The sequence below is a fragment of the Dendrobates tinctorius genome, unplaced genomic scaffold (assembly GCF_039654945.1).
Source record: "Dendrobates tinctorius isolate UK_male_01 unplaced genomic scaffold, ASM3965494v1 ptg000199l, whole genome shotgun sequence".
Taxonomy (NCBI): Eukaryota; Metazoa; Chordata; class Amphibia; order Anura; family Dendrobatidae; genus Dendrobates; species Dendrobates tinctorius.
In genome coordinates, this window is record NW_027361866.1 from 1,280,895 (window position 1) to 1,294,408 (window position 13,514).

Here is a 13,514-nt window from a genome sequence, read left to right on the forward strand (position 1 = left end):
ACGAGGTGAATAGATTCCATCTACTCTTCCCTGTTATCACCAGGACTTTACCATGGAGAATTCCTATTTTGTCTTTTAGTGGTTTCCATAAAGAATTTCAAATGTTGAATCATGTAACCACATAACATACTGCTTCCATCCTGACCACTTTCATGACCAGCAAATGACGAATGTATAGTTAATCACACTCGAAAAGGATGCACGTTGGAGTGCATGTTTGCTCTACTGGCACCATTATAGTCTATGGATCCATCAATGCATACGTCCGAATCCAGCGTTGTGGAGTGGTTCGGACGGATGTCGCCCATGGGGCCACTGAATGGGTGCCTGAATGGAATGTGAAAGCACCCTAACTCTTGTTGACACCTGAGCTTGTTCAGCAATGATAAACAAATTAACTCAAATTAACTAAAATGGTAAAGAGGAGTTCTCAACATTAGATTTGAGCAAATTTTTCAAAATTCGGTTCCGATTGTGAATGTGATCGGCACAGAATATTATTTTTTCAATATTCACCAAACACAGCCGAACGTCATTGGAGTCAATGGAAGTAGAAATGAACAAATATGTTCGGAACCGATCATCAAACATAAATTCGGCACAAATATAGCACATTCGGATTCGTCGATCGTTTTCCGAACATATTCGCTCATCTCTACACAACACCATCTGCTGGAGCGCACCCCTCCCTTGCCTCCCCTCTTGCTACTTGCTTGGGGGCAGTACACTTGTGGCGCCCCTGAGGCTTCAGTCGCCACAGAGGTACTGCACCTTCTCCTATGGTGTGGTACCCCACCATCCAGGTAGGGTGGGAAGTCCCTTCCACATTCCAACACCTGCACCCCACACACAGGATAGTGCAGCAGGGACCCATCCATGCTTTATGCTGGAAAGGTCATAGGGTGCCTTTTGTGGTCCCTGGCTTCGTAAAACAAGAGGTGCTGGGGAAGTGGGTGGAGTTAGATATAAAAGAGGGGGAAGGTGTAGGATTTCAAGTCAGTCGGTCAGTCAGTGAGTAAGTGAGTCTGACAGGACAGCCACTTGGTGAGAAGTGGGGATCCCTGGAAGAAGGCATGGAGGACGGAGTGCTGCAGCTGCCCCAGTGAGCTAGGCCAGCTGGCACGGGAAGGAAGAGAAGGAGAAAGAGACATAGACTGGAGACTACAGATTCCATAAGAGAGATAGAACAGATCGGAACGAAGGAGAATAGAAGGATGGTGGGAAGCATGTTGAGAAAGAGAGAGAACCCTACTGGCTTTACCTAAAGGTCGAGAGGTTTTAGAGTAGACTTTCTTCCTACAACCGTTCCCCTTAAGTGGATGTTCATGGACTGTAAAACTGTATCTAGTGTTCACTCTGAACTACTCATACAAGGTTCAGACCACTGTATAGTCATGGATGTGTTAAACACATGGGATTACATGGTTGTCATGTACGCTGTAAAATAAATAACTATGCATTCTTCCTCCTTTTCTTCCTCGTAATAACATAATACTCCAGTATATTGCTGGACTGTTCATAAAAATAATATATTAAAGCACAAAACCTGATAGTGTGAGCACTGTATAGTGATAGTATGTGGACACCCCCTTCTAAAGTCCATTATATCAGTAACGCAATCATGCAATCTTAAAAAGTGAGTTGCAGTGTGACTGATCTGCTAAAGCTTTACTTGTAATGCATATGTTATTAAAATCATCTTCATTCTCAACAATAGACAGATTTTTAACTTTAGTGTTTATTGCTCATTGCCTTGAATACAGTCCTCCGCTGCAGTTTATCAGTGGTAGCAGTCTCCCAGGCAAGAAGAAGAGTGATTAGAAGCTCTGTCCAATAAAGCGTGAAAATTTGCCAGATCATTATTGCATCTGAGCCAGAAGTGCTGTAATGCCGCTAATCATTTTTTTTCAATCAAGCATGAGTGTGGGTCGCCCCTCACACCCAGGGCAGCGGGGTACTCGGTACCGGGCCGGTGTCAGGGGGATTGTGTCACAGCAGCAGTGACTCGGTCTGTGGCCCTGGGCACCCAATATCAATGGCGGTGATGTTAATAGTTTATATGGATATTTCGTGACGCCACCTGTGGTGCTCGGTAAGTGTGATGTTAGGCTGACGCTGCGGGCAGATCCTCTGCGACTGATGGTATGCGCAGCTTAGATGGTAAAGCTCCCCACAGGCGGAGCTGTAGTCCCAGGGCAGTGTAGATGAAGTAATGGCGGGGAGGCACAGTTGGTGTAGGTGCAGGTACCCAGGTGTAGCGGTGCTGGAATAACTAGAGGACACCAGAGTATGCGGTTCCAAAGCTTTACTCACTGTTTGCAGTTCACACAACTGCTTGCCTCCGCACTGTGTTCTTCAGGTCAGGGCCCCAGCCAACCTCGAGGCAGGATAGGATTCTTCTCTCCACACTCCGCCAATATGTACCTTACTGAACGACCCCTCCAATGCACCTTTAGGTGCGAAGCACTCCAGTACTTAGTTACCCTGGAATGCCTCTCTCTAGGTGTTCCTAGTCTCTACTTGTATGACAGACAGCTGTAGCCTGCTTCGGGGACTCCTCTCTGCGTCCCGGCTCTCTATTCAAGTGCTGTTGTGCCCGAAGTCTATGATGGGAGTAAGGCGTTAGTAGCTCACTACTCCTCTGGTGTCTGTTGCCGGACATAAAGATCCAATCAACCTCGGGGACCGGGCTCCGGCCTTTGCGCTCTGGACTGGAAGGGTTCTCTCTCTTTCTCAACCTGCTTCCCACCATCCTTCTATTCTCCTTCGTTCCGATCTGTTCTATCTCTCTTATGGAATCTGTAGTCTCCAGTCTACGTCTCTTTCTCCTTCTCTTCCTTCCCGTGCCAGCTGGCCCAGCTCACTGGGGCAGCTGCAGCACTCCTTCCTCCATCCCTTCTTCCAGGGATCCCCACTCCTCACCGAGTGGCTGTCCTGTCAGACTCACTTACTCACTGACTGACCGACTGACTTGAAATCCTACACCTTCCCCCTCTTTTATATCTAACTCCACCCACCTCCCCAGCACCTCTCGTGTTATGAAGCCAGGGACCACAAAAGGCACCCTATGACCTTTCCAGCATAAAGCATGGATGGGTCCCTGCTGAACTATCCTGTGTGTGGGGTGCAGGTGTTGGAATGTGGAAGGGAGTTCCCACCCTACCTGGATGGTGGGGTACCACACCTTAGGAGAAGGTGCAGTACCTCTGTGGCGACTGAAGCCTCAGGGGCACCACATACCCCCCTGTTAAACACAGCACGTCCGCGGGCTGCAAGACAACAAAAGGTACAATACAGGAACACACAAAAATTTTAAATGCTGTTTAACAATACTTATCTAATCTTCCTAACGTAAGAGGCACATTTCTTAAACGTTACAAACAGGCTAACTTCCTATCTTAGTATCAAAAATTTTCTGTAAGTGCAATTCCTAGTTCAAAGTGCAATTATTCTTTTTCTCTCTCTCTCTACTGGACGCAAGACACTGACCATCTGTACTTGACCTGTCACCTGTCACTTTCAATTCTTTATTCAATTCTCACATTCTATCTAAAAACTTTTCTAATCTTATGCATCAAACATGCTATAAAAGACATTTACTTTTCATAAGACACAACATTATCCAATATGTTATCATAAAACATTCAAAGATTCTTGCAAAGTGCTGAACACTGCTCCCAGCCGGGATCTCTTGCAGTGTCCCTTGAGGTAGACATCATTCTTCGAAAAGTGTCCATTCAAAAACATCATCTTCGCAAAGTGTATTTGTATGTAAAACCAAGAAAGGGCACCAAAAGGGGTGCAAACTATGTACAATAAAAGTTTTGGATCATACAGCGTTCATTATCTCCTCAGTTCGAATGCAGAAAAACGCTGCCAATCAAAAACAGGGCAACATGATGAACAAAAATAGCAAAGGCACAACTGGTGCAACAAGCCCTCCTGGGTAACGAGATTTGTAAATTTTTCTTTTTCTTGTTTACTGGTGATCCCCTCCTGGGGTTCTGGCATCTTGAGGCGAAGGTGTCAAGCTGACTGGGGCTGGCTGCTCTGCCACCAAGAAATTGGGTTCTTCATGGTCCTGCTGATTCCTTGCCAAGCGCATGTACTCAACTTCCCATAGAGAGGGATAGGGACTGGTGGGGCCCAGGGAAAGGGCCATGGAGATTTCTACTGTCTGCAGGGATATGGGTCCTTCCAATTCCATGGGAAGTTCAGGGGATGGTGCTGCAGCCCGAGGCTGCCAGCCAGGAACAACTTGATCATTCCCTCCCGTGGGTACTGCAGCCGGGGATCGTCAGCGAAGGTCATTGGGCCCGTTCCTATCTGTGGGTTCCGCCCCCAAAACCAGGGTCAGACCAGGGGTAGCAATCATACCTGGCGTTTCCAGCCGCAGTTTTGGCTCCGGTATCTGTTGGTGAATGGCCGCGGCGGCAACTCCCGGAGTGGCAGAAGGGATGGACCGCAGTTGGACCCATGTCGGGGCCAGGCCAGTCTCAGCTGGGGTTGTCGGCGGAGGCCGGTGCCACCGCGCCCGGTCCAGACGGAGACGCGATCCCGGTCCTCCATTCTGCTCCAGAGCCCTCATGTATCTCCTCTGGACGGGGCTCACCCAATGATAGTATCTGTTGTGAGGTGGTGGCGGACGCAGCTGAGGATGAATCAGCGGTTGCAGCCTCCGCAGGGGCGGCCTAGAGGTGAGTCGCTTCTCCTCCCCCTGTCCTTCTGTCTTCTCTGCTCGTTTCATCATGGCGTTCTGGCGTTCTTCTTCTTGCTCCGCCCTTCTGCTCGCCACTGGCTTCCTCTGCCCCTCCTTCTGGGGGCGGCGTCTTCATCCAGCGCCTCCATACCAAGCCAGTATATGAACCCCTCGGGGGGTGGGCCATGCATCTGTCAAATTCAGGCAGGGAAGGCCCAGTACTCTTCGCGGTCATTTCTTAGGACCTCCCATCTCTTCACGCCCTTCTTCTCCGCGCCAGCGGCCATTTTTGAGATTCATGTCACAGTCTAATAAATTTGGTCTTTTGCACATTTTCAAAAGTTGTAAATCCAAGGCACACAGAACCCGATGGCATCGGGTTTCGTCATCCTCTTTGTGACGCCAAAATTGGGTCGCCCCTCACACCCAGGGCAGCGGGGTACTCGTTACCGGGCTGGTGTCAGGGGGATTGTGTCACAGCAGCAGTGACCCGGTCCGTGGCCCTGGGCGCCCAATATCAATGGTGGTGATGTTTATATGGATAGTTCGTGACGCCACCTGTGGTGCTCGGCAAGTGTGATGTTAGGCCGACGCTGCGGGCAGATCCTCTGGGACTGATGGTATTCCCAGCTTAGATGGTAAAGCTCCCCACAGGTGGAGCTGTAGTCCCAGGGCAGTGTAGATGAAGTAATGGCGGGGAGGCGCAGTTGGTGTAGGTGCAGGTACCCAGGTGTAGCGGTGCTGGAATAACTGGAGGACACCAGAGTATGCAGTTCCAAAGCTTTACTCACTGTTTGCAGTTCACACAACTGCCTGCCTCCGCACTGTGTTCTTCAGGTCAGGGCCCCAGCCAACCTCCAGGCAGGATAGGATTCTCCTCTCCACACTCCACCAATATGTACCTTACTGAACGACTCCTCCAATGCACCTTTAGGTGCGAAGCACTCCAGTACTTAGTTACCCTGGAATGCCTCTCTCTAGGTGTTCCTAGTCTCTACTTGTATGACAGACAGCTGTAGCCTGCTTCGGGGACTCCTCTCTGCGTCCCGGATCTCTATTCAAGTGCTGTTGTGTCCCAAGTCTATGAAGGGAGTAAGGCGTTAGTGGCTCACTACTCCTCCGGTGTCTGTTTCCGGACATAAAGATCCAATCAACCTTGGGGACCGGGCCCTGGCCTTTGCGCTCTGGACTGGAAGGCTTCACTTTGGGTTCCCAGATGACCTAGGCTGCAGATCATTTGCTATGCCGTGTTCTGCACACAGTCATGCCCCTTATCATATATTTTGTAGATCTATTTGCTGCACTAAAACTTGAAGTTGACCCTCTAAGTCTCAATCTGATTGGTGCCAACTAAAACAAGTAACGGGATCTAAAGGATTCTCTGGAATTCACCCTTATCTATGTACAAGGATCTGGTTTTGCTTCAGTAAATTGCCATCTTGCAGCTCAGCGTAGAAAACATGTAATCAAATGCTAGCCAACGTTCACCAACAGGTAGGTAATTTTTAAAGGAAGGGAATGCAAGGGCAGGAGCAATCTAAAGTCAATACCAGAAAATAATAACAAATGCTAATTATCATTCTTAAAAGTAAAGCATCAGAATAATAGTTTAGGAAATCAAAAACTGCAAAAGATAGCCAAATAAAGTCCTTGACAATCTCCAGCAGGCCGGCAGGTGGTGAATGAGATGGTAGTACATATGATTGACCACTGGTCCATTCACACAAAGTATTAAGGACTCACCATTCTGATTAAAATTCGTAAACTCTATGATCTACCAGTTAATACATATCCAATTGGAGGTCATAGTGCTTCAAAACAAGGATAACTTTTTAAGGTAACCATGGATACCTAAGCTACTAAAATGCCCTGCACATGGTGAAATTAACAGAGCCAGTCAGAAGAACTATGCTACATTTCTAATTGAAGGCATTTTGCTTGTATTATTACACCTACTACATATTTGGATAGGATCTTGTAGATGGGAAAAACCCTTTAAGTATTTTTTCATTTTCATTAATTTGTCATTCAGAAGAAAGATACTGTGGGCATTATACTGAGTGAGAGGCTGTGTGGGCCATCATGCATGATGTCGGGGGAGCTGTGGTGTCCATCATACTGTGTTTTGGTCCACTGTACCTTGTGGGGGGAATTGTTGCGTCTATCATACGGTGTGTGGGATCCATCAGTACTGTGTTTGGGGTCTGTCATACTATGTGGAGGGAGCTGTGGGTTCTATCATACTGTGTGAGTGGCTGTTGGGCATACATGGTATAGTGGGTACTGTGGGTCTATCATAAGTGATGTGGGAGATCTGTGGGGCCATCATACTGTGGGGGAGCTATGATGTCCAACATACAGAATATATGATGTAACCTGTGGAAGCGCCTTTGCAACGCGAAACGATGGTCGTTGCTATCTCCTTTTTGCACCCGTTCTCCCACTGATATGCTTTTATAATAAAGCCTTGACTACACTACCCGGTGAGTGCCGCTCTTTTCTACTATTTTTTGCTATACGGAATATAAGGACCTGTGGGGGGGCTGTGGAGTCCAATTATACTATATGAGGGGACTGTGGGTTCATCAAATTGTGGAGAACTGTAGGAGCATCATACTATGTGTGTGGTGTACTGTGTGAGCAAATGATGTGCTTGGATTCACATAAAGTCAAACGTGTCACTTTCTAAGAATACATTAACGTTGTTTTGCTGATCCCCAAGTGTCCAGCGAGTGGAATCTCATGGGCAATCCGCAACAACTCAGTTCTGAACTGATAGGGGACGACCAGCTGTCTTTCCCTCAACCACTCCTTTTTAGGATCTCCGGGTACTGTCTCCCGGTACAACCTTCCTCGTTCCCAGAACACCCTCTCCTTATCAGACTTGGAGGTGGGCGTCTCGGCGAGACCTCTCAATTTCTCCAGGCTGGCATCTTTGTGCAGAGCAGCCTGGAACTCCATGCTGGAGGCTGCCAGAAGTGATGTCAGGGTCCCCTCTTTACTGGGACCCTCTGGAACCGGCTCTGGGTTCACCTCTGGTTCAGTCTCTCCTGTAGCAGCAGAGGGTCCAGAAGACAGTGCGTTACCTGCGATCTGGGCACTCTGACTCTGACTGCGTGTGACAGCTGCTATGTATGCTGTCTCCCTGGGGATTTCTACAGACCCACCAGCCGGTGCTGGCTTGGGCTCTACCTCCCCATCCACCCCCAACACTTCAGGAGCAGTGCTACTTATGGGCCAGTTACCTTCCTCGGTGGCACTGGTCAGCTGCATGGCATTACCTTCCTCATGGTCCCCATGCACCTCCCCATTTCCTTGAGCACCGTTGCTTACTCCTGCCAGGGATTCCTCAGCCGTCTCACTCCGCAGAGTGACGGGGCTGAGCACTTCGGTACCTGTGGACACATCTACCGCTTCAAAGAAAGGGTTAACGGGTTCAGTCGGCACAGATACATCAACATCATCATCATCATCCTTCCTAGGAGAAGAATGGTTATCAGTTTGCTTTGGTACATTCACATCAGCATCAGCATCGTACCTGGGGAAAGAATGGTTGTTAGTTGCATCATTACTCATCAAGGCATTAGCAGGTAACACATTCAGTTTCCCGTCATCATCATCATCATCAGGGTTAACGTTACCCTTATTATCAGTTTGGGGAAGGGTGTCAGGGACGTAGTATGCAACCATCCGCCCCAAGTCAGTCCCCAATAAAACATCAGTGGGCAGGTTTTCAGACACTCCCACCTCCCTCAACCCGCTCCCGGCACCCCAGTCAAGAAAAACTCGTGCCACTGGCAAGGGACAACGGGTGCCTCCAATCCCGGTGACAGTCAGGGTTTTCCCCTCAACAAACTCTTCAGGGGCCGCCAGTCCAGGACGGATGAGGGTTCGTTCAGCCCCGGTGTCCTTGAGGCCTGTAGCAAGACGGGCCCCCACCTGAACAGGTTGAACGTTGTCGTCAGCCCTCCCAACCACACCTCCCACCAAAAGAACAGAGGCGTTGGGCCCGGGGGCCTTGGCTGGGGGGTTCTTCGGCCTGTTCGGACAGGCGTAAAAGAAGTGACCAGGCCGCTGGCAGTGGTGACACAGGCGACTGTCAGCAGCCGGCCTGTTGTTGGCAACAGGGACAGGGCCTCCGGAGGGACGGCTAGCTGGGGCATTGGGGTTGGTTGCTGGCTTACCCCCTTTCCAGCTGGTGGCGACTGGCCTCCGCGTCTCGGGCTTCCGGTTGGCCTCGTGGTTGTCGGCGATCTGCGCCGCTTTGTCCGCGTTCGTTGGTTCGCGGTCCAGGATGAACTGTCGGACCTCAGCTGGGCAGAGATGCAGGAACTGGTCTTTGATCATCAGGTCCCGTAGCTGCTCGAAGGTTTCAACGGACAGTCCATGGATTCACTGGTCAAAGTGGGTCCTGAGTCCTTGCACCACATCACTGTAGCTATCATGTGGGCCACGTTGGAGGTGCCGGAACTTCTTTCGGTATACCTCAGGTGTCAGCCGGTATTTGGCGATCAGCGCTTGCTTTATGGCGACATAGTCGTCATCGGCTTCTGGCGGAAGAGAAGCAAATGCCTCCAGGGCTTTGCCTTTTAGCCCTGGGGTCAAGTACCTTGCCCATTGGTCTCTAGGCAGCTGGTACTGTCTGCAGGCTTTCTCAAAGGCTCGCAGGAACGTGTCCAAGTCCCCGTCCTTTTCCATCACGGGAAAATGCTCTGGCCGGGGTTTAGGAGTCTGGAGGCTGCTGGGCTCACCACTTCGGGCTGTGGGGGCATTCCCACCCCGCTGGAGGCCCTCTGCGCCTGGCGCTCGGCTCTCTCAGCCTCTGCTCGGCGCTCAGCTCTCTCAGCCTGGGCTTGACGCTCAGCTTGGGCCTCCTGCCGATATTGCTGGATCAGCCTCACCCGCCCATCACTGTCTTCGGCGGGGAGTGCCTCCAAGGCCATTTGCAGATAGGGGTCCACCCCGTTCTGGTTGAATGTGGGGCCAGCGCTCAGGAGTGGAGCCTCTGCTGCAGCCCCATTGCCACTTGGGCCAACTTCTGCGCTCGCTGGATTCTGATCGTTGTCCAGCTGCACTAGAGCCGCGATCATTTGAGCTCTGTTTTTGTTCGTGGCGTCAAGGCCTTGGTACGTGCATAACCCAGCAAGAACTTCCTTTGTCTGCCGGTTGTACCAAGGTTCTCCTTTTGCCGCCATGGTTGCCAAATAAAAGATAGAAAAAGAAAAACGAAGAAACGGGAGGGGGATACTTGCAAGTACACACTAATGTCTCAGGACTAGTAACCACTGAGTCTGTTCTCCAAAACCTATGATGCAGGATTCCCGCAGGAACCGTGCAGGTTTTTAGTGAGAGGAATGATTGCTCAAACCAAATCACTAATGCTCTAGGATGATCCCACCGCTCTGCCACCAATATGTGATGAACAGCCCACGGCCGTTCGTCCACTTACGGAGGCGACTAACGGGGGTCCCGCTGCCACCAAAACGTGACGGACAGCGGACCCTGTGTCACCACTATGTCACAGTCCCACCACTGACACGGGTGTATCAGCGGACGGAGGGACGAGACACAATGCCGGCACACGGCTATCACAGGTACAGTGGGGCTTATCTTAGTTATCCCACCACTGGCACCATGTGACAAAAATATCCAGCAAGCTAATCTCGCTCTACAATTTGCCGCAGGGGGAGTTTAATTTGGATGCCCCACCACTGCTATCAATCTTCCAAGTACTGCGGGGATTTATGTATATCCCACTTTCTCAGTTACACTTTGGAACTCGCAGCTCTCCGGCGCCCCCCTTACCCTCAGGTCAGTCAGGGAACTGCACCTAGGATAATTAGTCACCGGATGGGCTGCCTGTTGTGAACCGGCAATTAGGCTTCTGCAGTAAGGGAATTATCAATGCTGTGGCTGCAGCCCCTTATTCAGCAATATAAGACCCTTCTAAACTGCCAGCAAGCCGTAATAGCCGTACACAACGTGCTGCCACCAGTCACGGCTACTTAATTCACAGTGTTAAATTAAGAGGGTCCGTGGCAAACCCCTTGAATTAGTAGTGATTATCTATCAAAGGCGTATAGTTCGAGTCTTAGAGCATAGAGACAGATCTAAATAATTATTTCATTTATTTTCCGAAAGAGGACAGTGATTACAGATAAAAGTTGCTATAAAATTGAGACATAAAATATGTACAGTACAGGTATAAAATAAAAGTGGAGAAAACAAAGAGAGTACACTCACAGTTCCATATTGTTCCTTAGGCAGACCATGCAGCTAAGGTGGGTGGAGGCGGAGCTGCACTTCTCCGCTCATCTGGGGATCTTTCTAGCACGACGACTTGAGCTGTTCTGCTCTGGTTTTGTCCAGGAAATGCTTTATAGACTTGCTATGTGACATCACGGAGAGATGCATGCTGGGTTAATCCCACCTCTCTCTTTTGGATGTAGAATTACACTAGAAAACTTATACTAATCATAACTCCGTGGGGGCAGCCCGCACAGACACATATAGGGCATCATTGGTTGTGATTTGTTGAGTACAATAATTCAAGACCAAATATGCAGTAGTTCTGATACACCGTTTAGCTGGAACACATATCTCAGGTTCTGAAAGGATTACGCTTCGCCAGAACCACGGCAGCGACGCTGTGACCGCCCGGATTACAAAAATGTGATTTTCATATCTCTAGGGTATTTGGTTCTTATGGTATAGTCTCTCATAGTTTTATTCGTTTCAAACAAAGAAGTTTTTCCCGCTCTGAAGAGGAGAGAAGGAAACAAATGGTTGTAACAGCAGGGGGGTCTCCTATTACTAGTGCGAACACAGGCTGTAGAGGAGGGGGGGTGGCACTGCTCTGTGTGTGTGTGAAGGGAGGAGGGATGAAGCTGCAGAGCTAGCAGCCTGGATTGTCATATCTGCCGGATCGTAGTTACTAGTTAATGTCTTGAAACATGAAACAACATGATCTTTTACAACTTGACAAATCTGATGGATGCATGTTGGTATTTCCCATTAGTTCAGTAGACAGTCGCATAGAAGAAGCCGGGGCATTGGAGCAGAATTGGCAGTCACGCAGTGACAACATTGTCTGTACATTTACCATAAGGGCAAAATCAACTCAGTTTATTACAGATTAAAGGGAACCTGTCACCAGGTTTTGCTACCCCATCTAAAAACCTCATGATATAGGGAAAGAGACCGTGATTCTAGTGTTGTATTGGTAACTGGGCTGCTTACTGCAGTTTTGTATGCTGAGCTCTGCATAACGCCGCTCATAGCACTGACTGGTAGTTTTCTGTGGACATTGTGCATAGAAAGAAAGCTGCCAATCAGTGGTGGGGGACAGGATTCTGCAGAAATCATGAATATGGAAGACTACACGGTAGCAGGCAGTGGCGTAACTAGAGGCTTATGGGCTACAGAACAAAATTTGGACCTGGACCTCCCCTAAAATTTTGTTACAAATCCAATATACAAATGTGACAAAAAACACAGCAATAAGATAATTTTCTAAGTAACACATCTAAATAATGCAGTCCTATATAGTTACCTAATAACAAATATTATCCCCATACTATTACTGAGCACAACCCACTATACCAAGACCCACATGCCAATAATAGTACCTACAAGGAACAAATAATACCACAGTATTACAATAATACAACACCATGACCAGATCTCATAGTGACCGGATAATACCACTGTAATGCAGGTGCCTGGATGCAACGAGCAGAGATCAAGAGGCAGAAACAGCCAGGGGTTGATATAATGAAATTTATATACAACAGTAACTTTTAGTGTTAGCAGCTTTGCAATTTAACAGTAGAGGGAATAATAACAGGTTTAGAATAAACAAGAAAGTCTTTCACTACTTAATGCTGGAGTCCTTTTCACAAAAGTGATGTGCCCAGTCTTGGGCTTCACCATGTAAGTTCTCACTCAAAGCTGTGATCCTAGAAGGGGACACTGGGTTTTCCTGCTAAGCCGCAAGTCTCTTCTTGATGTAGTCTATTAAAGCCTGTTGAGCCTCCCACGTGTAAGGGGGGTTACAGGGACATTATTATTCTCACTCTCGTCCCGTTTCTCAATGTATTACTCTGTACACAGGGTTTTGTACTCCTATGCTGTTGAATGTATATTGTTGCTTAGGGAAAGTGCAATACCTCAATTAGAACATTAGATGGGGTACATTAGTGTACATAGTTAATATAGGAGGGGCAACTGTGGTTAAGCTAGGAATATTTCCTGATTGTGAGAAGTAGGGCCAGGGAGCCCAAACAGTCCAGACGGGCTTTAGAGCCCTGGGACACCACAGTGACCCGGCAATGTTGTGAAGTTAGGAGCCCTGTCATCCAGGGCCAGAAGCTACCAGAAACGGCTACAGCAGAATAGTAATGCAGTTCACTCCAGGATGCGGCAGCTTTCTACGTGGGCAGATGCCCTTATGTCTGGGGCGAAACAGACAGGGGAACTCTTAAAAGTAGTTAAGCCATACAGGGAGGATGCTGCGGTACTGAGCGAGACGATACGACCTGGGAGCATGCCCAGAGATGTGAGGAGGAGCACAGGGAGAATGCAGGATGTGTACTGTGTGGAATCCCATGTCAATGCTGTAACTGATCTGGACATGCTGCGTATGGAAACAAGTAAAGTTTTTCATTTAAAGTTGGAACTGGACTCTGTCTCTTTATGTTCTACAATGAAGAAAGTAGTTTCTCTGCGACTCAGGGAGGACCCTGAGAACCAAGCAAGTGAGACAGTGGGACTGTGTATATGTGGTGTGGGTGGTCAGGGCGTGCTAAAGCAGACA